At 39.4% G+C, this 25223-nt stretch overlaps 1 pseudogene across 1 annotated transcript; it reads right to left on the bottom strand.

Annotated features, from left to right (window-relative positions):
- Nucleotides 1-23166: 23166 nt before the first annotated feature.
- Nucleotides 23167-23513, bottom strand: LOC308245277 (replication protein A 14 kDa subunit-like; annotated as a pseudogene). Its single transcript has one exon. The product of its transcript is annotated as a replication protein A 14 kDa subunit-like (transcript).
- Nucleotides 23514-25223: the final 1710 nt, after the last annotated feature.

Raw genomic sequence — 25223 nt, 5'->3', positions numbered from 1 at the left:
TCAGGTTCTTCACATGTAAAAGGGTTGCAGATTAAATAGACACACTCCAAGCACTTATAAACAATTATTAAGCAACCCTATTCAGTGAGAACCCTTGGTCTCCAGGCTTGGCCTGGAAAATGTGTCACAGCCCTCTCTACCAGTGACTCTGAGCAGGCCTCCAGGGGCCTTGGGCACCCTTGTTGCGGTCTAAGGCATTGCTTCATCACTGGAAATGTTGGCTGGAGTGTCTGTATACATGAGAGGGCAGTTTCGAGCCCCCCAGGTTCCTAGGGCTACAGTGTATGTTGTCAATCAACACCGGCCCATCCATAAAAAAAAAAACCAAAAAACAGATGGGGCCTGCTCTAGCTGCAGTTTGGGAAAACTGGGCTCAAAGAGAAATGGGTTCTTCCAAGCAGCTGAAGGCCCACTTGTGTTCATATCCCTGAAGCAGAAATGCAAATTGCCTGTGCAAATGCAGGGGGTAAATGGAAGAGCAGACTTGCCCTGTCACCAAGCAGCACCAGCAGCACTAGCAATGTCGTCCCCATCTAACAGGTGTCCTGGGGTCACTCGGCCTGGTTTGCCTAGCAATGTTCTGGTTTCCATTGGTCATCCCAGAGTAAGTGTTATAGTGCCTCTGTTACTGTCAAGTGTCCCAGTTTAGAAGAGCAATTAGATGGTTTCGCTACCAGAGCAGGGATTTGATCTGCTCAAGGTCATACAGTCATCAGGGGCCAAGAAGGGAGTAAAACTTGCTTCTCCCAGCTCCAGACAATGTGGCCTACTGACCAAGGGCGTGGCTCCCTTCAGACAGTGAGCCTCCGAGGGCTAGAATGCAATCTTGATGCATCTTCATCCTAGAGCCCAGCACCTGCCTCCTCAAACCAGGTGGGAAGTCCCATATTGAAATTCTGTTTCCTAGAGGACAAGGATTACTCCCAGTTCATGTGCTGAATATTGGCTGCGTGCCAGGCATAATCCTGGGTGTTCCACAAATCAATATCTATTGGTGATCCTCAACACCAATCTTGTGACCTACAGTACTTCACCCCTTTCAGCGGGAGCCCCCAAACGGAGCTGGCAGAGACCCAACCAGACATTCCTGTCTGAGACAAGGACAGAGATCTCAACCTTGCAGGGAGCTGTGGGCCAGGCTGCAGGAATCCATGAGGCACTTAGCCAAGGCCTTCCTTAAAATCACTTTTAGCATCCAGAAATGTGCTGGCTATTATTCCAGAGATTGCATCTACTAGTGTTATTCCCCAGGCAGCTGAATTATCACCATAAATCAGGCTCAGAAAATCCTTGAATGAAGCTCCATGCAACTGACAGGCACAGTCATTATGAAGGCCTGGGGCTGAAGGGTGGATCTAGCCGTGTCTCCACAGATCACGAGGGCGGCCAACATCTTTTCCCCATAGAAATCTCTCTGCTTGTCCTAGCCGGTTTGGCTCAGTGGATAGAGCGTTGGCCTGTGGACTGAAGGGTCCTGGGTTGGATTCCAGTCACAGGCACGTACCTCAGTTGCAGGCTTCTAGCCCTCGATGGGATGCGTTTGGGAGGCTACCAATTGATGTTTCTCTCTCATATCAATGTTTCTCTCCTTCTCTCCCTCTCCCACTCTCTAAAATCAATGAAAAAATATCCTCAGGTGAGGACAAGAGAAAAGAAAAGGAAAGGAAAGAAAAGAAATATCGGTGTGTGTGTGTGTGTGTGCGCGCGTGGGTGTGTGTGTGTGTGTGTGTGTGTGTGTGTGTGTGGTGGGGGTGGGGGTGTTGGGCATGGTGCCAGAGTCCCGGCTTTTCACCGTTTCTCCTTATCCAGATTGCCCCAAGCTCCAAGCCTGCTTGGCTCACAGGCCCATGCCAAGAACATATTTGTGTAGTGTAATTTGGAAAACCAGAAACAAAAGGTGTTATTAATGCATAATGAAACGTATAAGGTTGTAATTTATGAATATCCCTAGAACTTTGAACATTGATCTTTGGGGATTTTAATTGTGACTAATAAAATCTCAGGGAGATATGATGTATTAGAGTTACTATACAAATATTTATCAGTGAGATTTTGTAACATTCAACTTGTTTTTTTTTAAGTTAGAAAAGAAATACTGACTGCAAGACTCAGCCTCATTAACCTATAAAATAACCTCTGCCAAAAGTGCTTTTTTTTGTCAAGAGAAATCTTCACAGCTATACTTGTAATCAAATCACATCTAATTTCTTCCAAGACGAATAGAAATGATACCTAATTCTTTCCTGTATTTCAGAATATGTTGATCTTCTGGAACTTATTTACAAAGAAAACACAATTACTTTTGAACCTAAAACAAGACCAAGTAAACTGAAGGCAGTTTTTCTCATCTACTGAAGCAATTAATTTTTTTAAAAAGTTATATAATAAAACAAAGTTTTATATAAAGATACTTCTTTGTTTCTTAATGAGAAATGTCTGAGGTTATGCACATAAACTTGATGTGTTAATTTAAGATGACAGAGAACCCAGATTTTTAAAAATTCTGTTTGGCTTCAAAAATAAACTTAAAAGTTGAATTTGAAACCGGACAACGAATGGGTCCAGGATGCCTGTTGCTACTTGAGCCAATTAAGCAGAGACAGGTTTGAATTGTATATGAGTTATTTTCTGTTCCAATATTGCCGGCAGTATGGGAGAGCAGCAGGTCATCCTCAAAAATCTGCTCTATGGAATAAAAATGGGTATTACAGGCATGGGGAAGCAGCCAAAAGGAATAAGAATGGGTATGCAAAAGCAATAAAAATGGGTATAATGGTTACAGATTACAGGCAATGTGGGCAGAGGATTGCAAAGGGTGGGCACCTCCAGACTCTATTGTTTCAGCAACAAGGTTCTTAATCTTTCCATGATGATAGGCAGTTTTCGGATAAAGACAGTGTGCCCCTCACCCAGGTCCCAGAAGGGTCCTGAACACAGGAACACTGTCCTTATGGAGTTGGGTGTGCCACCTTCCTGGCACATGGATGTGTTTGCCAACTTGGAAGCTCCCTGAACCCCAGGGTTTTTAGGCTTTTATGAGGGAAGTTTCATCCTGTAGGTACAATTATTGGAATCATTTTGTCATTGATTATTAATCTCCAACCCCTCTACCTTCCCTACAGGTTGGGAGGTGGAGCTCAAAGTTCCAAGCTTCTGATCAAAGCAATCAGCTCCCTCCTGAAGGAGCCCAACAAGAGTTATCTCATTAAAACAATTATGACCCTTATCACTCAGCAAATTCCAGTGTAACCTAGAGGAAAACAAATGGAGAATAAGAAGACATAGGAAGGGAGAAGTAAAAGTGTAAATGTTTGAAGAAGTAAGAATAGAAGAGGAAGCAGGGAATTGAAATGCAGAAAGAGATGAGCAGGTCCCTGTCCTGTGAGGGAGCATCTTGAAGGAGGATGTACCCCTTAGAGTGATTGTCATCATCTTTACCTTATTTGTTAATACTCTTAAGTGATGTGGGCCCACCTAGCAGAGCTGTGATAAAAGCAAGTTGTTCAAAAACACTGCCGGGGTTGTTGGGAGATTGTTTAGCCTGGGTTGTTGGGAGATGGTTTAGCTTCCTGTTTCTTGGCTTCTGTACTCCAGTTAAACCAGTTTTTTCTCATCTTGGGCACTACCTCTGAACCTAGATTTGGTTCTAGAATGCTCTCCATAGGAGGCTCATTTTAACTATCTCAGTCCTTTTTGCTGCTATTTCGGTAAATGTGACTGCATCTTCTTTTGTGGCTGACAGTTTCCTTTTCTTCCTTCCTCTTGCTACTTGAATGGTTCATTTGTTTCACAAATACTCTTTTGAATACTTATAACTGTACCCTAACAAGTGAACTCCAGGTCAGCAGGGACCTTAAATGCTTTGGCAATTTTTATATATCCAGAATCTGAATAGTCCAGACACAAATGTGTTCAATAAATATTGGCTGACAGAATGAGTCAATACCATACTGAGCAGTATATAGATAATTAAGATAAAAAAATGTTATTTTCAGGAATTTTACAATAAAATAGTGGGAGAGTATCATTTATAGCAATTGCAGTAAATATTGTTTGATAAAATCAGAGAGATAGGAGAAAATTTCCATACTGTTAGAACCACAAAAGACTACATCATCATTGACAGGGAATTAGAAATAAACTTGCAGGACAGGAGGAACAGTGAGAAAACTTTCCTTCCTTGACCATGGCATTGGGTGGGCGGAATAGAAATATTTTTCCTGAGAATTTGTAGCATGAACTGACTTCACATAGATTTGCAGTATGAATTTACTCTGTGTGGTCCCCAGACCATCAAACTGAGAATTTGATTTAAGGTGGTTGTGCTTGCAAGAGATTGGTAGGAGTAGACCCAAATCCTCCCTGAAGGAATACAACTTCAACACAGGCCTCAACAAATGTCCATGGATGAAGGTGCAAAGAACGAGCTCACAAGGCACCCTGAGTGACAGCCAGCAGAAACAACGGAGAACAGTATTAGACCCACTCAGCCTCTACTTATTGAAATTATCGGTATAGAATGCAAACATAGCGAAGTTTAGTTTACATAAAGACAGGCTTTAAAAGAGGAGCAAGGGACAGGAAACAATAAAAAAAGATCAAGCAGATTAGAAAAGGAGTGAGGTAGAACTTGGAAAAATAAAATACAGTAATCAATATAGTAATTGCAATTAAGTCACTGTGACCCTTTTCAGAGCAGTGTTATTGGAAGGATGGGGGCAGAATCCAAACAATCAATTGAAGAATTAATGGCAGTAAATAAACTGTGTATATGTTTTTATGTGCTTTTCTATATTCAGGTGATAGTTTACCATTTTAAAATATTAAATAATGTGAAATGAAAAAATAAGAATGGTAAGAGCAGACTATTTCTGAAAGCTTTCAGTGGTAACTACAGTGATGGTGATAAGGAAAAAGAGGGAATGCCTTTTCCCATCAGTGCATTTCATTATTCCCAGATACAATTCTACTTCTTTCTTTTTGACTAAAGGAAAATGGGAGATGGCAGAAAGGGAGGCAGAGTGGGAAGAGGAGGGGAAAAGAATAGGAATAAGAACCAAGCAGAACTGAAGGGAGGTAACGAGGAAAGGAAAACCCAAATGGCTCCACCTTGTGATCCCCTGGTCCCTGAGCAGCATGTCATGGCAATGGAGAAAAATGGTGCAAGAGAAATGGAGAGCACGTGAAGCACATTCTAACCAATCACCTTGAAAAGTAACATTATATTAAGACATTTTTTTTTACTGTAAATCATAAATTTTACTTACAACAATTTTAACAATAACCTAATCCTAACTTCATATTCAACTAGGTCAGTGGTCGGCAAACTCATTAGTCAACAGAGCGGCAAACCGCGGCTCGCGAGCCGCATGTGGCTCGCGAGCCGCAGTTTGCCGACCACTGAACTAGGGGAACTGGATTTGAACAGAACCAAAAGTGACAAGCTTCATTTTGCAAACTTCAAACATCACTTCTTCTTAAAAATAAAAAAGTGTAAAGTAGGACATTCAATTTTCAGCTTGAATTATTTTTCCTTAAAAAACAACAACACATAGTGTAGGCCCTCTCAGAGAGCCAGGGGAAGGGGATGAAGCCCACTGTTGGAGTTCATAGATCTATAGAAACTTAATTCATCTTTTTAGTTTGTAGTGCAAAGAGTTAAACATCTATTCTATCCACTACTTTGAAGTAGTTCAAAGTCAGGTAATGTTGAAAAAGCACAGTGCAATTTTTAGACAAATCGGATAGGTATGTCCATTTTAGCTCTTCAAAATTAGTAAGTCAAAGCATTTTCAAATAAAAAATTAACAGCCTAATTATGTTTCTCAATTCTACTGATTATTCTCCCATCTTATTTTATAAAGTACTTCAGAATGACTATCACATTTTCTGTACATCATGCTTCTGCTTGAAAATTGGCCTGACTTGCGATGTTGTATTCATTGAGTCTTTATAATACAGGTGTCATATTCCAGACCATACTGGTTTAAAAGGAGGAGTGTGGCCCTGGCTGGTGTAGCTCAGTTGGTTAAGTGTCATCCCGTGGACCAAAGGGTGGCCAGTTCTATTCCGATGGTCTTAGGCTCTACAGCAGCGGTTCTCAACCTGTGGGTCGTGACCAGGTTGAGAACCGCTAGCAGGGTCGCCTAAGACCATCGGAAAACAGATATTTACATTACGATTCATAACAGTAGCAAAATTACAGTTATGAAGTAGCAACGAAAATAATTTTATGGTTGGGGGTCACCACAACATGAGGAACTGTATTAAAGGGTCACGGCATTAGAAAGGTTGAGAACCACTGGGAGGGAAGCCTGGCTTTAGGTGTGGCTTGTGTTAAAGACTCTAACCATGTTCTTAGGATCTGTCTTTGGAGTCAGCATTCCCTGTAGTCAGCTTTAGCCCCAGGCTGGCTCCTCTCATCACAGAAAGTTATTGTGGAGCTCTAAGACCCATGCACTCGTACCATCAAATCCACCCCCAGGAAATGTCTTCTCATCCCTTATTGATTCTGATAACTTAGGTGTGTCTCGAGGCTAGAACCGTGGCCAGTGGGCTGGGTCCCACTGCCTGGCTTAACTCAGTCAGGGCCCCCAAGCCTTGAGCAGGGATTGTTCTTTCTAAACCACATGCTGAGAATGGGAGAGGGGTGGTTTTCAAATAAAACTGAGCTACCATTCCCTTGTATTTTAGGAGGAAGAAGGCTACTTGTTGGCAAAAGAAAGACGGTTTGGGCAAGAATTGGTCAACGTTAGCTCTAGAAAAAAATATTGAAGGGTTAAATTTGGTATTTTCTTTCATTTTTAGATCCTCCGTTTTCATACCCTTTCTTCTCATTTTCAGTTAATATTTTACTCATGCATAGCCTAAAGTTTATAAAGCAAGGGTCATTGCTAATGTATATTTGGCTCCCATCTACAATGGTTAATGTATTGTCAGTCAGTGAAAAATCAATAAGCACTAAGAATTGGGTTTTCATGTTATGTCAGTTTATATTGACCCTTAAATTTTAGAAGAAAATAGCATTTCTTTAATGTAAAGGTGTAGGTAGAGTAATAACAATTGAAGTAAAATATTAATAGAAAGTGTTAGAGAACAAAAAAGTTTTAATTACTCATCAATTACAGATTTATATGATCTTTTCATGATCATTCTTGTCCCTTAAAATAGTAGATATTTGAAATCTAATGTCATCAACCAGAATTTTATTTTTATATAAACAAGTTTAAAAGATGACAAATATAATAAAAGTATGGAAGCGTAATTTACTTGTGTATTTTGACACAATGGCCAATTTCTCCCTTCTATTTGCTACTCTCCTGTTACTTATTTACTCAGCAATTATTGAGTACCTCCTATATTCCAGGCACTGTTTTAGGACATGGGAATATAAGATCAATACTTTATTATATCACTCACAATGGAATTCCAATTGTATACCACAATAGAAATAATATTGTTTGGATGGATTATAATTAAAGAGGAACCATATGTATGTAAATGAATACAAAATTATTTTCTGTGTAGCAAGGATAATATTCAGGCTTCCATGAGAAAGAACTAATTTTTTTTAGACACATGAAATCTCAACCTGAAAGGACAGTTTCTCTCTTTGGACCTAGAATTGTGCTCAAGGTTTTCTTCATCATCAACCTTTACCCTTAGTGGAGATTGCTCAAACCACTAGTTGGTAGAAAGAGGATGTGGAGCATCTAAAGAGTTTCCTAAAATGTGGAACAGGTTTGTAATTTAAGAAAGAGAGAATTCTAACCTTGCTATTATGTATTGTTCAAGCTTAACTGTTAAAAATAAAAATTCACATATGTGAAACCATCTTATATTAATACAAATGAGAAGACAGATATATAGTTCTTTTGGTTAATTTATTTTTCACCCCTTTGGATATTTGAGGGTACAGAATCAGGTCCTGAGAAAACTAGATTTCAATGAAATTCCTATGAAAAGATGACTAGAAGACTTAGCGTCAGATATAGCAAGACAACATCTGATTGGCAAGTGGCCGCTTTGGGTTTTCATATGATTGGCCAGAATCCTAAACATTTCACAATATTCTGGCCTCACATAATCCTTGTGCTGCAGAGAGGCAGCTGAGTGAGGTTGTGAAGAATATGGACGATGGATTCTGCCTGCCTGGATTTGAGTTCCTGCTCTGCCATATGCTAGCTGTATGATCTTACTCTCCATGTCTGTTTCCTCATCTATAAAATGAGGATAAAATATGACCTACCTCAAGGATTGGTATGAGGATTAATTGGATAAATATGTGTAAAGTGCTTAGAACAATGTCTGGGTCATAGTATATAGTATGTATTTGTAAATTAAATACACACAGAGAGAGTAATTTTTCACATTATATAGTCAAACTGGGGTTATATAACTTTATATAACTATAAAAGAATATTTTATTATTTGACCTAGCTTTTTTACTGAGGACTATTAAAACTTAAAGGATACGACTGGATAGCTAACATACAAGTGAACTTCCTAACTTTTCCATGTAAGATGCCTGTCAGAATCATTCAGTGTACTTGTATTTAATAGATGTTTTATAATGTCATATTTGTGTGTATTCCTCAACAAATCCACAAGGGGTATAAAAATAAAGGGGAATAAAAGGTCTTATTTCTGGTGACCACTCCCCAGTAGTGTTCATTTTTTACTTCGAAACACACATTGGCAATGGGAATACAAAGAACACAAGGAAGTGCTTCCACATAGCTCCAAGGGAAGACCCAGCATACTTAGGGAATTGCCGAATGAAAGCAGAAGAATGTCATGAGACACCTGGGACTCTTGTTCTTCATGTCCGAAGACACAAACTTCTGAAGCATGTGGCATTACTTAACCAGGGCAATGCTGTCATTCTAGAATGCATTTAAGAATGTGCAGATAATTTAAACTTACACAGTGTTATTTGCTAATTACATTTCAATAAAGTTGTGGGAAAAAAGAATGTGCAGGTGCTATGGCATATAATAGGCTTGGAATAGGAATGTTAAATATCTTGCAAATAGTGGGAGATTCCTGCAGAATAAAAAAATTGAAACGCTCAAAATAGCAGCTGGTCTTCCTGCATGGATGATCACAAAGAATTCTCTAAGAGAAACAACTCTGGCCTGGGACATAGGAGACCTATGTTGTGGCCCTGCTTTAACCCTCCACTGTCTGCATGACCTTGTGGGAGTCCCGGAACCATTCTGGATATCAGTTTCCTCTCTGATAAATATAACGTTAGAAGTCCCTTTCACCACAATTTCTTTGACTTAAAAGTCTAAAGATAATTGCTTTGGTTTCTTGTTTAACAGTAACTTAACTTTTCAGCAATAATATTTCCAGTTGACAGGATGACATGATGTCATTCCATTTGAAGACACAACTGTGCAAATATTGTCCTGTAAATATTTCAATGTTTAGTTTTTTATGTCCTTTTTTAAATCCTCACCTGGATATTTTTCCATTGATTTTTAGAGAGAGTGGAAGGGAGGGGGACAGTCAGAGAGAAAGAAATATCAATGTGAGAGAGAAACGTGGGTTGGTTGCCTCCCGTACAAACCTGCAACTGTGCCCTTGACTGGAATTGAACCCAGGACCCTTCAGTCTGTGGGCTGACATTCTATCCACTGAGCCAAACAAGCTACTTATAAAAAAGTGCAAGTAGCCTGCCTGGTGTGACTCAGTGGTTGAGCATTGACCTATGAATCAGGAGATCGGGTTTGATTCCCAGTCAGGGCACATGCCCACGTTGTGGGCTCTCTCCCAGTGTGGAGCATGCGGGAGGCAGCTGATCAGTTATTTTCTGTCATCATTGATGTTTCTATCTCTCTCTGCCTTCCTTTTGAAATCAATAAAAAAATATTTTTTTAAAAAGTGAAAGTACACTTTTATATAAAAATTTATCAGCAAATATTGACCACATTTAGAGTTGATCTATTTTACTACTTGTGTCCTGAACATACTAATAACTATAACTTGCCCAGAATTGTTATGTAAAATTTGTAACTTCTCATAAAGGATTAACTGATGTATTGCATGTTCTGTACACTTACATTGTGAGAACCTAAACCTTAGTTCTTTTATTATGAAACTACTAATTTTTTATTGTATAACTAGACTCTTATTCTATATAAATACTTATTAAATATTGATGTTAAAGTAATAAGAAAGAAATCCAGTATAACATATTCAGTGATGAACAATTTCCCATATAATATTTTTTCTCTTAAGAAAAGCAGCCTGTTGTCAGTATCATGAAAGTTCCTATGTGAAAAAGGAGTTCATGTAGCTTCTGAGACCAGGTTTCTTGCAAAAATGTTTTATTCACCTGAGTCCGGAGAGGTGCTATAAAGTGTTCTGCACACGGGCATCCAATCCATTCTGACAGATTCAGTCCTCTGCCCTACTTTGCAGTTCATTTTGTGACCCGGAATAAATTGCATAAAAGCCATTACTGAATAAAAATTGGCAAACTTCATATCTAAAATAGATTTCTAGAAAAAATAAAACTCTTTAAATTATTGAGCTCCTGATCATAACGACGATGTAAATTTTTTGTGGCAAATGAATTAAAATAAGTAAAATCATTTCTTCACCCTCCAGTGGCTCTTTTTATTCATGTTATGTTTTAAATATACACTTACTGTAAGATGTAGAGAGCCGTCTGGGAAGGCACATGGATACTTTTTTAATTCTTATCAGCTGAGTCCAAGGGCACTGGCAGAATCCTGTTATCAGTACTGATTCCATGTCTTGGAATGAGGAACAAAAAGGACCTTGACCCACCCAAAATAAGGAGCTTACTCAGATCCTGATGAATAGGATTTGGGCACACCCGAAACTCCTTTTTATTATAAAATCCCTTTTGGAAACCAATAAATATGCTGTGTTGTCTGAGGTGAGTGTGACTGTCTCTCTATCAGAGGACAGGAAGCCACCCGGCACCCAGCTTGAATCTATTTCTGTCTCTTGTCTCTTTCTTTCTCTAATTTCTTAACCCCCAGCTCCTCCCCTCAGGAACCTGTCTTTCTCCCTTTCCGTGCTGGACGCGGAAAAGGAAGAAACACTGCACCACAGTAAGAGATAAAAGGATACATGGGAGGGCTTTTCATTTGTTGTGTTTACCTTGTTGGAAAATAAATTACTTTTTTTTTTTTTTTTTTTTAAAATATATTTTATTGATTTTTTACAGAGCGGAAGGGAGAGGAGGAATAGAGAGTTAGAAACATCGATGAGAGAGAAACATCGATCAGCTGCCTCTTGCACGCCCCCTACTGGGGATGTGCCCGCAACCAAGGTACATGCCCTTGACCGGAATCGAACCTGGGACCCTTGAGTCCGCAGGCCGACGCTCTATCCACTGAGCCAAACCGGTTTTGGCAAATTACTTTTATTTGAAATAAAATGTCACTTCTTCATAAATCTTGAAAAATTCTAAATTCTAAATAATTGTATTTGTCATAGCAATAGTTATTGCTAATACACTACCAGTCTTCTTTATCTAGAAAAATGAAATAGTTTTATTTTTAAAATTTTCTCTCAGGAAACAAAAACGTATTCTAGTAGTATGTTGGTACCTCAGCTTTTAAAGTATTTTTATATGACAGAGATGAACATGTGGCTATTCATTTATATTATAAACTGAATTCATGTTGAAAACATAAATACAGTTTTAAAAAACAATTAATTTTTCCATTTTAAACTGATTCTCTGTTTATTATAAAACTTTGGATAATAATGAAGGTAAAAATTAAGAAAAATATCTATTATAGCCTCTTTGTATCATAGTTAATGTTTTGGTATCTATAATAATAAAAGTGTAGTATGCTAATTAGACCAGATGTCCTTCTGGACGACTGCAGGACGAAGCTGGGGCTGCAAGGGAAGCCTGGGTCCCGAGTGCCAGAGGGAAGCCAGTGCCGGCAGCTAGGGGAAGGAAGGCCTACTCTTGCATGAATTTTGTGCATTGGGCCTCATATATATATACATATATCCTATATAATAAAGAGGTAATATGCAAATTGACCCTCATGCCCTCACAAGATGGCTGCCTATGACCAGGCCAGCAGCAGGGTTAGTGAGAGATGACCAACCCACTGAACAGCAGGCTGCATTGGGCGACCAGGCTGGCAGGGGGGTTAGTGAGGGATGACCGAACTACTGAACAGCAGGCTGTGTGGGGCAACCAGGCTGGGAAGGGGGAGGCAGTTGGGGGTGACCAGGCCAGCAGGAGGGCAGTTGGGGGCAATTAGGCTGGCAGGGGGGGAAGCTGGGGGTGACCAGGCCAGCAGGGGGTGCAGTTAGGGCCAACCAGGCCAGCAGAAGGGGGCAGTTGGCAATCAGGCCGGCATTCAGAGGCAGTGAGGGGCGATCAGGCTGGCAGGTGGGGGGCAGTTAGGGGTGACCAGGCAGGCAGGCAGGTGAGCGATTAGGAGCCAGTGGTCCAGGATTGTTAGAGGGATGTCCGACGGCCAGTTTAGGCCCAATCCCCGGGATTAGGCCTAAACCTGCAGTCGGACATCCCCCAAGGGGTCCCGGATTGGAGAGGATGCAGGCTAGGCTGAGGGGACCCCCCCATGCACAAATTTCATGCACCGGGCCTCTAGTATATGTATAAAATGTAAAAATTTTTTATTAATGCAAATTAATTAAATTAGTATGTATTTATGCAAAGTAAAACACTGGCCTAGTTTTAAAAATCAAAGACTAATTGCAAGATTTATAATAGCAATCCCTTCCCTTTTCTATCCCTGGGTCCCTATTCCTAGATTCAACAATTATTTTCAACACTTTTTAGGTGGCTTCCAATATTGTCTCCATCTACAAAGATATCTGCATCCTAATCTCCAGAACCTATGAATATGTTACCTTACATGATAAAAGGGACTTTGTAGATGTGATGAAGTTAAGGCTCTTACGATGGGGACATTGTCGTGGGTTGTCTGGGTTGACTCAATAATGAACTATCAAGGGTCCTTATAAGAGGGAGGCAGGAGGATTAGAATTAGTAAGAAATGTAAAGATATAAGCAAGAGGTTGAGTGATATAAAGAAGGGGTCATGAGCCAAAGAATAGAGGAGGCCTTTAGAAGGTAAAAAATGCAAGGAAGTGGAATCTCCCTCCAGTGTTTCCAGGAGGAATCAGTCTAGTTAGGTTGATTTTGGATTTCTGGCTTCTAGAACCATATGGTGTTTGTGTTGCTTTAAGCCACTAGGTTTGTGATAATTTTTTATAGCAGCAATAGGAAACTAATACAGACTAATTTTTTTCATAGAACGCTGTTCTTATTTTTTTTTATGTACAGACTAGGAGCCCAGCACTCGAAATCACGTGGGCCGCCCACCCACCCGCCGCCCTGCCTTGACACCCAAACCTCTCCACACAGAGCTCCAGTGCACCTGGCCCAGCCCCGCAACCCCTCTGGCCTTCTCCGGCTGCTTCCAGCCCCACCCTCAGTCCCTTGAGTCACCTTGGGCTGGTCCTGCCTTCTCTGGGCACCTCCCCGCTTCCGCCCTGTCTCTGGAGCAATGCGGCAGCTCCATCCCATCATGGCACTGGAGGAGAGCGTGGAAACCTCCTGCCTGCTGCACTGTGCTCCTTCCCCAGGCAGGTGAGCGGCGGGGCGCTCTGAGTGCGATCGGTGGATGCTGAAGGACTGGTGGGGGTCCTATGGGCTTTCACCCCTGCCCTCCTGGGCATGGGCCTCCTCCGGGCACCTCCCCGCTTCCACCCCATCTCCGGGAGCAACGCCCTGCTGTGCACACGCAGGCAGCCTCCTCCCTAGCAGTCGTGACTGTGACACCGTTAGGACCAATTAGCGTATTACCTCTTTATATATTCAGATTGCTTTCTCACCTTTATGAGAATATGATCTTTTTTTTAAATCCTCACCTGAGGATATTTTTTCTATGATTTCTAGGGAGAATGGAAGGAAGAGTGGAGGGGGGGAAAGAGAGAGAAAACATCTATGTGAGAGAGACACATTGATTGGTTGCTTCCTGCCTGGGCCCCTACCGGAGCCTGAGAACTTGCAATGGAAGTATGTGTCCTTGACCAGGAATCAAACCGGGACCCTTTAGTCCTCAGGCTGACACTCTCCAGGGGTGGGCAAACTTTTTGACTCGAGGGCCACAATGGGTTCTTAAACTGGACCGGAGGGCCGGAACAAAAGCATGGATGGAGTGTTTGTGTGAACTAATATAAATTCAAAGTAAAGAAGCGGAGGGGAGAGCAAGAGAACCGGATAGAACAGCCGGATCCAGCCCGCGGGCCGTAGTTTGCCCACGGCTGCGTCTAGCCACTGAGAAAAACTGGCCAGGGTTGATTTTTTTTTTTTTAATCTTCACTGGAGGACATGACTAGAGAGAGGAAGGGGGCAGGGAGAGAGAGAGAGAACGAGAAACATCTATGTGAGAGAGAAACATCTAAAGGTTGCCTCCAGTATGTACCCTGACCAGGGATGGAACCTGCATCTGAGGTATGTGCACTGACTGGGGGTCAAACCCAAATGTTTTTGGTGCACAGGATGATGCTCAACCAACTGAGTCACTCTGGCCAGATGAGAATATGATTTTTTAAAATAAATTAGGTTACCGCTTATTTTGTGTGTTGCCTCTGATGTTTGGGGGTCCTCTTTTTTTTCCTTATTCCATTGTATTATTATCTTTGGATAGCTATTTACTAGTATATTTGAGTGAAACCCTAAAAAGCTTCGAGGAAGCATTGACTAAGTGGGCAGATTTATCCCTAGGAAAACTTTATATATGGTGATGGGGATATATGACTTTCACTGAAGGCTCCCTGATTCTGCTGCTATTGCTTCATAATAAATTACCATAAAGTTCTATGGTTTAAAATAATTATTTTATTTGAATAAAGTATGTTTATGGGTCAGGAATTCAGGATAGGATCAGCAGGGCAGTTCTCAAGTATCTTATGCATTTGAAGTCAGATGTAGTCATAACTTGGCTCATCTGGACTGGAGTCTAAAATAGCTCACTCACTTGGCTGGCAGTTGAGGTTGGCTGTTGGCTAGGTGTTCAGCTGGACTGTCAAATGGATCACCTACATGTGGCCTTTAAGACATGGCAATATCAGGCTATCAAACTTCTTACATTGTGATTGGCTTCCTCTAGATTCTAGAGCAAACATCCCAAGAGAACTAGGTGGCTGCTTCTTGATCTTTTCTGACCAGTCTTCAGAAATCACACAGTGTTATTCCTCTTCACTCCATAGGTTGAAGAGGTCATATGGCCACCCAAATTCAGGGGGACTGGATGGATATAGACCCATATTCAATTGGAGGAGTATACAGATTTTGGAACTTGATTAGTTTTTTGTTCCATTGATCTTGGTGTCTATCTTCATGTCAATATTGTAGCTTTATAACAAATCTTGAAATCAGATAGTTCTAGCCCCCTAAATGTGTTCTTATTTTTCAAAATTAGGCTATTGTAGGTCCTTTGTATTTTTATATGAATTTTAGAATCAGTTTGCCAAATTCTTAAAAAAAAAAAAAAAAAAAAGGAAGCCTGTTTATTGCATTAAAGTTATAGGCCATCTGAGCACCACTAAGTCTTCTGATTCATTAACTTAGGTCCTCTTTAATTTCACTCTGCAATGCTTATACTTTTTAGTGTCCAGGTCTTTCACATCTTGATTAATTTATCTTTAAATGTTAAACATTTTTAATGCTATTGATTTGTAATTTTAATTTCCAATTGTTCATTATCAGTATAAAGAAATGCAACTGACTTTTGTGTATTGAGCTTGTACCCTACAACCTTGCTGAACTTATTTGTTATTACTAGTAGCTTTTTTTTATAAGTTTCATACAGTCACGTCATTTGTGAATAAAGATAGTTTAATTTTGCCTTTTCTTTTTTTAAAAAAATAAGTCGTTATTGTTCAGATTATTACAGTTGTTCCTCTTTTTTCTCCCCATAGCTCCCCTCCACCTGGTTCCCACCCCACCCCATGCCCTTACCTCCTCCCCGCATTGTCCTTGTCCATAGGTGTTCGATTTTCATCCAGTCTCTCCCCACACCTCCTTCCCCCATAGAATTGTTAATCCACTCCCTTTCTATGCCCCTGATTCTATTATATTCACCAGATTATTCTCTTCATCATATTTTTTTCACTCGATTTTTAGATTCACCTGTTGATAGATATGTATTTGTTGTCACTTTGTTGTTCATAATTTTTATCTTTACCTTTTTATTCTTCCTCCTCTTCTTAAAGAATACCCTTCAGCATTTCATATAATACTGGTTTGGCTGTGATGAACTCCTTTAGCTTGTTCTTATCTGTGAAGTTCTTTATCTGATCTTTAATTCTAAATGATAGCTTTGCTGGGTAGAGTAATCTTGGTTGTAGGTTCTTGCTATTCATCATTTTGAATATTTCTTGCCACTCCCTTCTGGCCTGCATAGTTTCTGTTGAGAAATCAGCTGACAGTCATATGGGTACTCCCTTGTAGGTAACTAACTGTTTTTCTCTTGCTGCTTTTAATATTCTCTCTTTGTCTTTTGCCCTTGGCATTTTAATTATGATGTGTCTTGGTGTGGTCCTATTTGGATTCCTCTTGTTTGGGGTTCTGTGCGCTTCCTGGACTTGTAAGTCTATTTCTTTCACTAGGTGGGGGAAGTTTTTAGTCATTATTTCTTCAAATAGGTTTTCAATATCTTGCTCTCTCTCTTCTTCTGGTACCCTTATAATTCGGATGTTGGTACACTTGAAGTTGTCCCAGAGGCTCCTTATACTATCTTCATATTTTTGGATTCTTTTTTCTTTTCTGGTTGGGTGTTTTTTTCTTCTTCATATTTCAAATCTTTGACTTGATTCTTGGGATTCTCTAGTCTGCTTTTGGATCTCTGTATAATATTTTTTATTTCAGTCAGTGTATGCTTAATTTCTAATTGGTCCTTTTTCATATCCTTGAGGATCTCACTAAATTTCTTGGAAGTTTCTAGAAGATTCTTGAGTAACCTTATAACTGTGGTTTTGAACTCTATATCCAGTCGTTTGCTTTCCTCCATTTCTTTCATTTGTGACCTGTTTCTTTGTCTCTGCATTTTGGCTGCTTCCCTGTGTTGATAGGGTGGCTTTGTGTGCTGCTATGTGTCCTATAGGGCCCAGCCTCCCCAGTCACCTGAGGTGGACACTCTTGGTACACCCCTTTGTGGGTTGTGTACACAGTCTTGTTGTAGTTAAGCCTTGATTACTGTTGATATCACTGGGAGGAATTGACCTCCAGACCAATTGGCTGTGAGGACCAGTTGTGTCTATGATGGGAGAACTGCTGTGTTGGAGACACCCTTATGGGGCAGGACTTGCTTCAGTGGGGCTTTGGTGCTCACTGAGTCTGCCCCCTGAGTGTGTCTCTTATGGATCTGAGGAGTTGTAATCTGGTATGGTCTCACTTTGACCACTGGGTGCACCGGCTCTTGGATCTCCAAGGAGGTGCTAAGTCAACCCCTGCCTGAGGCCACCCAGCAGGAGCTACAGAGAGAGCTGCAGTTTCCTCTCTTAGTTTGGGGTTTGATGTGCCCAGATGAGGCACAGCTGTGAAGCAATGTAGGCTGCTGATAAGCCTTAGGCTGTCTTTTGGAAGCTCTGGGGTTCTTTGACCCAGCTGCAGTTCGTAAGGTTAGGTTGCAAAAGGCCAGGCCATTCATATGAAAACGCCTCTGTGCACAGCTTGGGTGGGGTTGTAAATTAGGTTGGGTGTGGTCTCAGGGAATCACTGGGCAGTGCAAACAGCAATGGCTGCCCGTTGGCCCTGCCCGGAAGAGGTCCCTGGGTCTCTGTGTCCCATGGCCCCTTGCAGGAACAATGAACACTGCGACCACCTCTGAGAGAAAGCCGCCCTCGTGTTCGGCCCGATGCCAGACAGTCCAGTTTCTCCCCGTATGAGTCTGGGTCCCCAGAGTATCGCCCAGTACTGGAATTCAGAGCAATGAGGAGCTTGTATCTCCCTCTCGGATTGAAAAAGACCACAGCGTACTCAGTTGCCAGCCCGTTTCTGGGCGCCTCTGTACCTTCACTCTTCTGTACTTCTGCACCACCTACCAGTCTAGATGTGCTTTTCTCTTTCCTTCTTGTTGTAAACTTCCTCTCAGCCAGCCTTCCCATGGTTCTGGATGATATCCATTTTTTCTTTTAGTTGTAGTTTTGATGTGGTTGTGCGAGACAACAAGTTCAGGTGTTTACCTATGCTGCCATCTTGGTTCCTCTCTAATTTTTCCTTTTCAAGCTGGATGCCTTTTATTTATTTTCCTTGCCCAATTGCACTGGCTAAAACCCCAGAACAACATTGAATAAAACTGGTGAGAGTGGAAATTTTTTACTTATTCCTGAGGTTAAAGGGAAAGCATTTTGTCTTTTTACCATTAATGTATAATATTAGCTATAAGATATTAGAGATGTCCTTTACCAGGTTGAGAAATTTTTCTTCTCTCAATTGATGAAAATTTTTTTTAAAAAGTGGGGAATGAATGTTTGATTTTGTCAAATGGTTTTACTGCGTCTATTGAGATTATTGTATGTTCTTTTCCAGTTTTTTAATATGGTGATTTATATTGAATGATTTCAAAAATTAAAACATTACATTCCTGAGATAAACCTCATTTAGTCATAATGTATTATACTTTTTTTTTTTTTTTCACTGTACTCCCCCATTCAATCTTGGCTGCCACAATCAAACAGATAGAAAGTGTGAGGACCCTTTTTTCTTGCATCTGCACTGGTGTATTATACTTTTATTGCATTGTTGTATTTGCTAAAATTTTTGTTTAAAATTTTTGAATCCATGTTAATGAAGGACATTAATTTCTAGTTTTTTTTTTTGTTTGTTTTTTCTTTCTTTCTTTCTTTAAGGTCTTTGTCTGGTTTTGATATCAGGTCAATGCTGGCCTCATAGAATAAGTTGGGAAATAGTCCCTGCTTTACAATTTTCAGGAAAAGTTTGTGTAGAGTTGGTATTTTTTTCTTAACATTTGGTAGAATTCACTGTGAAGTCATTTGGGGTTTTCTTTGTGGGAAGGTTTTCAATTAGAAATTTAATCTTTAAAATAGATATATGACTATTCACCTTATCAATCTGTTTTTGAGTGAACTTTGGCAATTTGTGTCTTGCAAAATTTTACCTATGTTTTTTAATTTATTGGGATAAAGTAGTTAATTATATTTTCATTTTAATAGCTGTAAAATGTCTAATGATGTCACTTCTCTTATTCCTAATATTGTCAAGTTGTGTTTTTCTTCTTTTTTCTCTTTAACAGTCAGGAAAGAGGTTTAGCAATTTTATTGATCTTCTCAAAGAACTAGCTTTTAATTTCATGGATTTTCTCTATTGTTTTTCTACTTTATTGATTACCACCTTGACCTTTATTATTTCCTTTCTTCTGATTATTTGGGGTTTAATTCACTCCCTTTTCTTCTATTTTCTTATTGTGGAAGCTGAGGTTATTGATTTAAGAGCTTGTTTCCTAATATAAGCATTTAGTGCTATAAATTTACCCCTATGCACTGCTTTATTGGCATCTCAGAAATTTCACTCTTTTCAATTTTCATTTTATTCAAAATAAGTTCTAATTTGGTTTTTGATTTTTTTGTTGATCCATGAATTATTTAGGAGTGTATTATTTAGTCTTCAATATTTGGGGATTTTGCAGAGATCTTTCTGTTACTGATTTCTAATTTAGTTCTATTTTGTTCAAAGAACTTTGTATGAATTGAACCATCTTAACCTTATTGAGACTTATTTTCTGGCCAAGCATATGGTCTATCTTGGTAAATATTCTGTGTATACTTGAAAATAATGTATATTCTGCTGTTGGGTGGAATGTTTTAAAAATCTTAATTAAATTGTATGACAGTATTGTTCATATTTTCTATCCTTTACTGGTTTTCTGTCTACTGTTCTATCAATAATTGAGAGGCATACTAAAATCTACAACAATAATTCTGGATTTTTTAAGTGTATCTTTTCAGTTCTATCTGTTTGCTTCATGTGTATTGAAGTTCCATTATTAGGTACATATGTTTAGGATTGTTATGTGATCTTGCAGAATTAACCCCATTATCCATAGGAAATGACATTTTTGTCTCTGATATTATTTTCTGCTTCTGAATTTGCTTTTTCTGATATTAATATACTCACTCCAACTTTCTTTTGATTAGTGTTGGTATAGAATATCTTTTCCCATACTTTTAATTTTTATTTAATTATGTATTTATATCTGAAGTGGGTTTCTTATTTACATCATAACTGGATCTTGTTTTTAATTCAATCTGACCATCTCTTTTAATTGGGTTACTTAGATAATTTCCCTTTAAAGTATTTGTTTATATATATATATAAAGTTTTGCTATTTTGGTCTCCTGTTTTTTATTTTTTTGCTTTTCCTGACTTTTTGGAGATTATATAATTTCTGAATCTGTTTCATATCATTGGTTGTTAATTATCTATAGTTCTTTGGTTTTTAGTTTTAGTTGTTTATATGGTATACTAGTGGCCCGGTGCATGAAATTCGTGCACGGAGGGGCGGGGGGCGGGAGGTGGGTGTCCCTCAGCCTGGCCTGCACCCTCTCGAATCTGGGACCCCTCAGGGGATGTCCACAGGCCCCACAGGGATCGGGCCTAAACCGGCAGTTGGACATCCCTCTCACAATCCGGGACCACTGGCTCCTAACCACTCACCTGCCGGCCAGCCTGATTTCCCCCTAACTGCTCACCTGCTGGCCTGATTGATGCCTAACTGCTTCCCTGCTGGCCCGAACACCCCCAACTGCCCTCCCCTGCCAGCCTGATTGCCCCCAACTGCCCTCCCCTGTCACAACCCACCTGCTCCGCCAGGACCCGCCTCCACTGTGTGTGTGGCCATCTTGTGGTGGCCATCTTTGTGGCGGCCATCTTGTGATGACATCATGTGCAAGGGCCACCTAGGATTTATTAGTATAGATGTTTTTAACTTACCATAGTCTATCTCCAAATGATGTTATATCACTCCATGTATAATATAAGAACATTTCAAGAGTTTACTTTCATTTTCTTCTTCTCTACCTTTGCACTTATTGTCGTAACATATTTTACTTTCGCATATGTTCTAAACCACATGCTACATTGTCATTAGTTTTGTTTAATTACAGATTTTATAGTAAAAAAATTAAAGAAAAACTTTACATGTTTAACTATGAATTTACCATTTCTAATACTCTTTATTTCTTTGTATAGATTTATATTTCTATCTGGTATCATTTTCTTTCTGACCAAAGTACATCTTTTTTTAAAAAAGTAGTTTTTTATTGATTTCAGAGAGAGAAAGGGAGAGGGAGAAAGGGATAGAAACATTAATGATGAGAGAGAATTATTGATCAGATGCCTCCTGCATGCTCCCTCCTGGGGATTGAGCCCACACCTGGGCATGTGCCCTGACCAGGATTCAAACCTGTCACCTCTTGGTGCATGGGTTGATGCTCAACCATGGAGCCACACTGGCCGGGCCCAAAGAACATCCTTTATCATTACTTGTAATATGGGGCCTGTGGCTAATTAAATCATTTGGCTTTTGTATGTCTGAAAACTGTGTTGCCTTCATTTTTTAAAGATATTTTGGGAGCTATGATATTTTAAGCTGACTTTTTTTTTTTTCTTTCACTACCTTAAGATTTTGCTGTACTCTCTTCTCACTCGCATTGTTTCTGATGAAAATATGATGTCATCTATACATTTGTTCCTCTGTATGTAATGAGCCTTTTCCTCTGGTTGGTTGGATCCTCTCTTTATCACAGGTTTGAAGAAGTTTGATTATAATGTGCCTTGATATAATTTTATTCATGCTTCTTGTGCTTGGGTTTTGTTGAGCCCCTTGAATCTAAAGTTATTACAACATACTGCTTTCTTCAGAGAGAGATGCTGATGTCAAAAACTCTTATAGATAAAATTTAAAAAGTTCTAAAATAAATGATGTTTCAAAATGATTAACTTTATTAAATAATTACAAGTTCACTCCAGAATTGTGCTTTAAAATTGTGTTATCATTTGGATGATGATCACGTAAACCTGCTGCTCCATATAGAAATATGTGGGGAAGCAGGGGAACAGTTTGCAACAGTGTGTTTTAGTTAAAAGGTGAATTATGAAGGATTTTTAAGACGCGGTAGCCAGATTTTGTGGAGTGTTTTGAAAAAGAAGGCTGCAGTAATTAGCTACTTAGCAGGCATTTTTGTGTTAGATGAACCAGTTGAACAAGTATCCACAAGGCGATGGAGAAAGTAGTTTAACTTCATGTGACAAGATTCTTCAATTTTTAAAAATATGAGCCTTTGGAAAAAATGTATTGATTGCAACAGGAAATCTTGAAATATTCCCACTGTTACCTGGGCTTGAGAGTAAAGAATAATATTCATAAGACTTCAGCTTTATGGAAACTACTTGGAAGACCCACAGAACAAAACAGAATAGTATTTCTCTTTCTCTCAACACAAGGGTGAGAGACCCTCTCTCTGAATCTTCTGCTGAGCCTGAGAACCTGACTGAGAGGAGAACAGGGATTCTGTGAATTGATGTCTGATAATGCAGTTAAATTGCTTCATGGGTCTTGCTGCTAGACAAGTTGTGGATTTCTGTGAAGGAAGAGTATCTTGCCATTCATAGGAAAGCAGCAAACATTTCACTGCAGTTTTCCACTCATTACAAATGTGAGCAAGCTTTGACTTGTTTAACGATCATCATGAGAAAAAGGGTGAAAATTATCTCATTTTGGTTGAAAATGAAATACATTTGTGTTTATCTCAAGTTTGATCCAGAATTAGCTAACTGTGCAGGAGAAAAACAAGCAGGAGTTTCAAGCTATTTTATTCTTTTTATTTAAACTTTTATTAATAAAACGGAAAACTAAAGTCAGACAACTGCTTTGTTTTTGCATCTGATCTGACTACATGCCAGTGAAATGATTCTTTATGAGGAGGTAGGAGAGAACTGTCAATATACCAGTTCCATTAAAAATGGCATACTGGAATATCTAATAAAGTTAAGTAAATGATATAAAAAAAGAGAACAAATTAAATATTAAAAATAAGAAGAATCTATCCCACAAATATCAGGGACCTCCTTTAATAGTCTTCAATGTAGCTTACTTGCAATCAAGATCAATCATATTGCACAACCCCCAAAGGAAAAAATTGAGGGAACTCATGGGTAATTTTCACAGCTTCATTGTAAAGTCCAAGATCAAAAGGATGGTTATCTTCTTTAAACTGGACATAAGATGAGCTGTTACTCTTCCAACTACTTCCATGATCCTAGAGATTTCTTCATCAAGGGGCTCTATCAACTCAATGGTTGTACTTTTTCCTTCTCCATCTGAAAGAATGAACATTTTCCCAGTGGGATGAATCCTTTCCAGCCTCCCTATGAAGCAGACAGGCCAGTTGATGGCCTGAGCTAGCATGCTGGTGTTTATGTGTGATTTGGGCAACTCCATCACTTCCACCATAATTGCAGACGGAGATTGGCTGCTGGCGGGAAACCAGTGGCGGAGTGAAAAACCAAGTTATTTTATTCTTTATTTCTAGTTTCAAAAATAAAAAATATGTACACATAAATCTTATATAATGAAAGAGTAATAGAGTAGGTCATGTTTATGCCTCCTTTGTCGATTATTAATGGGGCATAGTGGTTTGGGTCGATTTCTGGGTTCTCTATTAAAATCTATCTTAAGATATATTTTTATTCATCCTCTTTTGGCTCATGGTTTAGTATATTTACTAATTGCATTGTCAGTAATTTTCATGTTTAAATATGCCATCCATACCCTTGTTCCTCTGTATGTAATGAGCCTTTAAATCAATTTAGAAATTTTATTTAAATTAAATCAACAAAGCCTACCTCAAGAAAAATTAAATCACATAAGTTTAACAGAAAATTTTAAGGTTTGCCACATATATTCATAATTTATGAAATTATACATGTTACATATTTATAATATTTGAAAGGGGAAGTAAGATACTGATTTTAAGAAAGGTAAGCTAAACCTAACTTCTTTTTTGTCAAGAAAGTTGGAAAAAGAAGTCATTTTAGTTTTAAATAAGGGGAAAAAACCCCACATAGCTTACATTATTAACTACTTGTGAAGTCAATGTTTATTATGGACGTTTAGGTCTTGGATGTGGCGGCCCTGAGAATGTGCCTTGCAGACCTCCAAGCACAGAGAACTTAACTGAGCAAACGCCCCAGCTGCTGTGCTCTGAACTGATCACTGAGTTAGTGCTAAGGCTGCTCTTCCCACAGTGTGCTCCCCGCTGGTGACTGAGTGCAGCAGGTATGCGGAGGCAAGCCCACACCTGGGTGTCAGCAAACCCCTCTGTTGGCCAATTTTGGTTCAAAGACTCTGACAGCTTTGCTGACCCCTCCTTGGACATAAGGGAATGTAGACTTCCACCCAACCTCCCTTCTTCTCTCCTGACACAGGGTCATCTGTGCTTCATGATCTGATGGCTCTCCCAGTCTTCCCAGTCTCCTTGCCCATGATCTCTCAAAGATGTTTCTGTAATAAAGTCCTTGCTTGTTTAAACCTGTGTTGGTGTCTTGGAGGACTTGGACTCACACAATTAAATATGATTTAAAAATCAAATAGGAAATAAAAATTTAAAAAGGCTAAATTTTCTCTGCCTACACTACCAACTTAGTGACTGTTGATGTCTTTTGTGGGGAGAGAGGGCCATACCAAAAAACTAGGCCAATAAGTTTGTAAAAAAATAATTTTAATAATAAATGGAAACACTTTACAATGGGGTTGGAGCTGCCATCCCAGAGAAATCACCTTGCACATTTAATGCCTCAAACCTTTGGAATGGTTAAGCAGGGTGAGATAACCTTTGGATTGAGTCTAAAGCAACACTGTGTCCCAAAGCACTGTTTGCAGGGAGAACAAAGAAGCAGATATTATGACTGCAGGACTGCTGATTACAGACTAAAAAATAAAAACATCGATTAGAATTAGTGTCACTATGCTAGCTTATCTGCACCAGTAGCAATGCCTTCCTTCTGTTGAAGTCATTGTTCCCCTTCCCTTTCTCCAGCTTGGAACACTATTTGGGTTTCTGCCTGTGTCAGGGCTTCCTGAATAGCTATTCTTTTTTTTTTTTTTTTAACTAAAATTGCTTGTTGCCTCTCACTTTGGCCTTTTACTTATAGGTAAACATAT

The sequence above is a fragment of the Plecotus auritus genome (genome assembly GCF_963455305.1).
Source record: "Plecotus auritus genome assembly, chromosome: 1".
In the NCBI taxonomy this organism is placed as follows: domain Eukaryota; kingdom Metazoa; phylum Chordata; class Mammalia; order Chiroptera; family Vespertilionidae; genus Plecotus; species Plecotus auritus.
The sequence above is the reverse complement of the archived record's forward strand: the minus strand, read 5'-3'. Positions and strand labels throughout refer to the sequence as shown.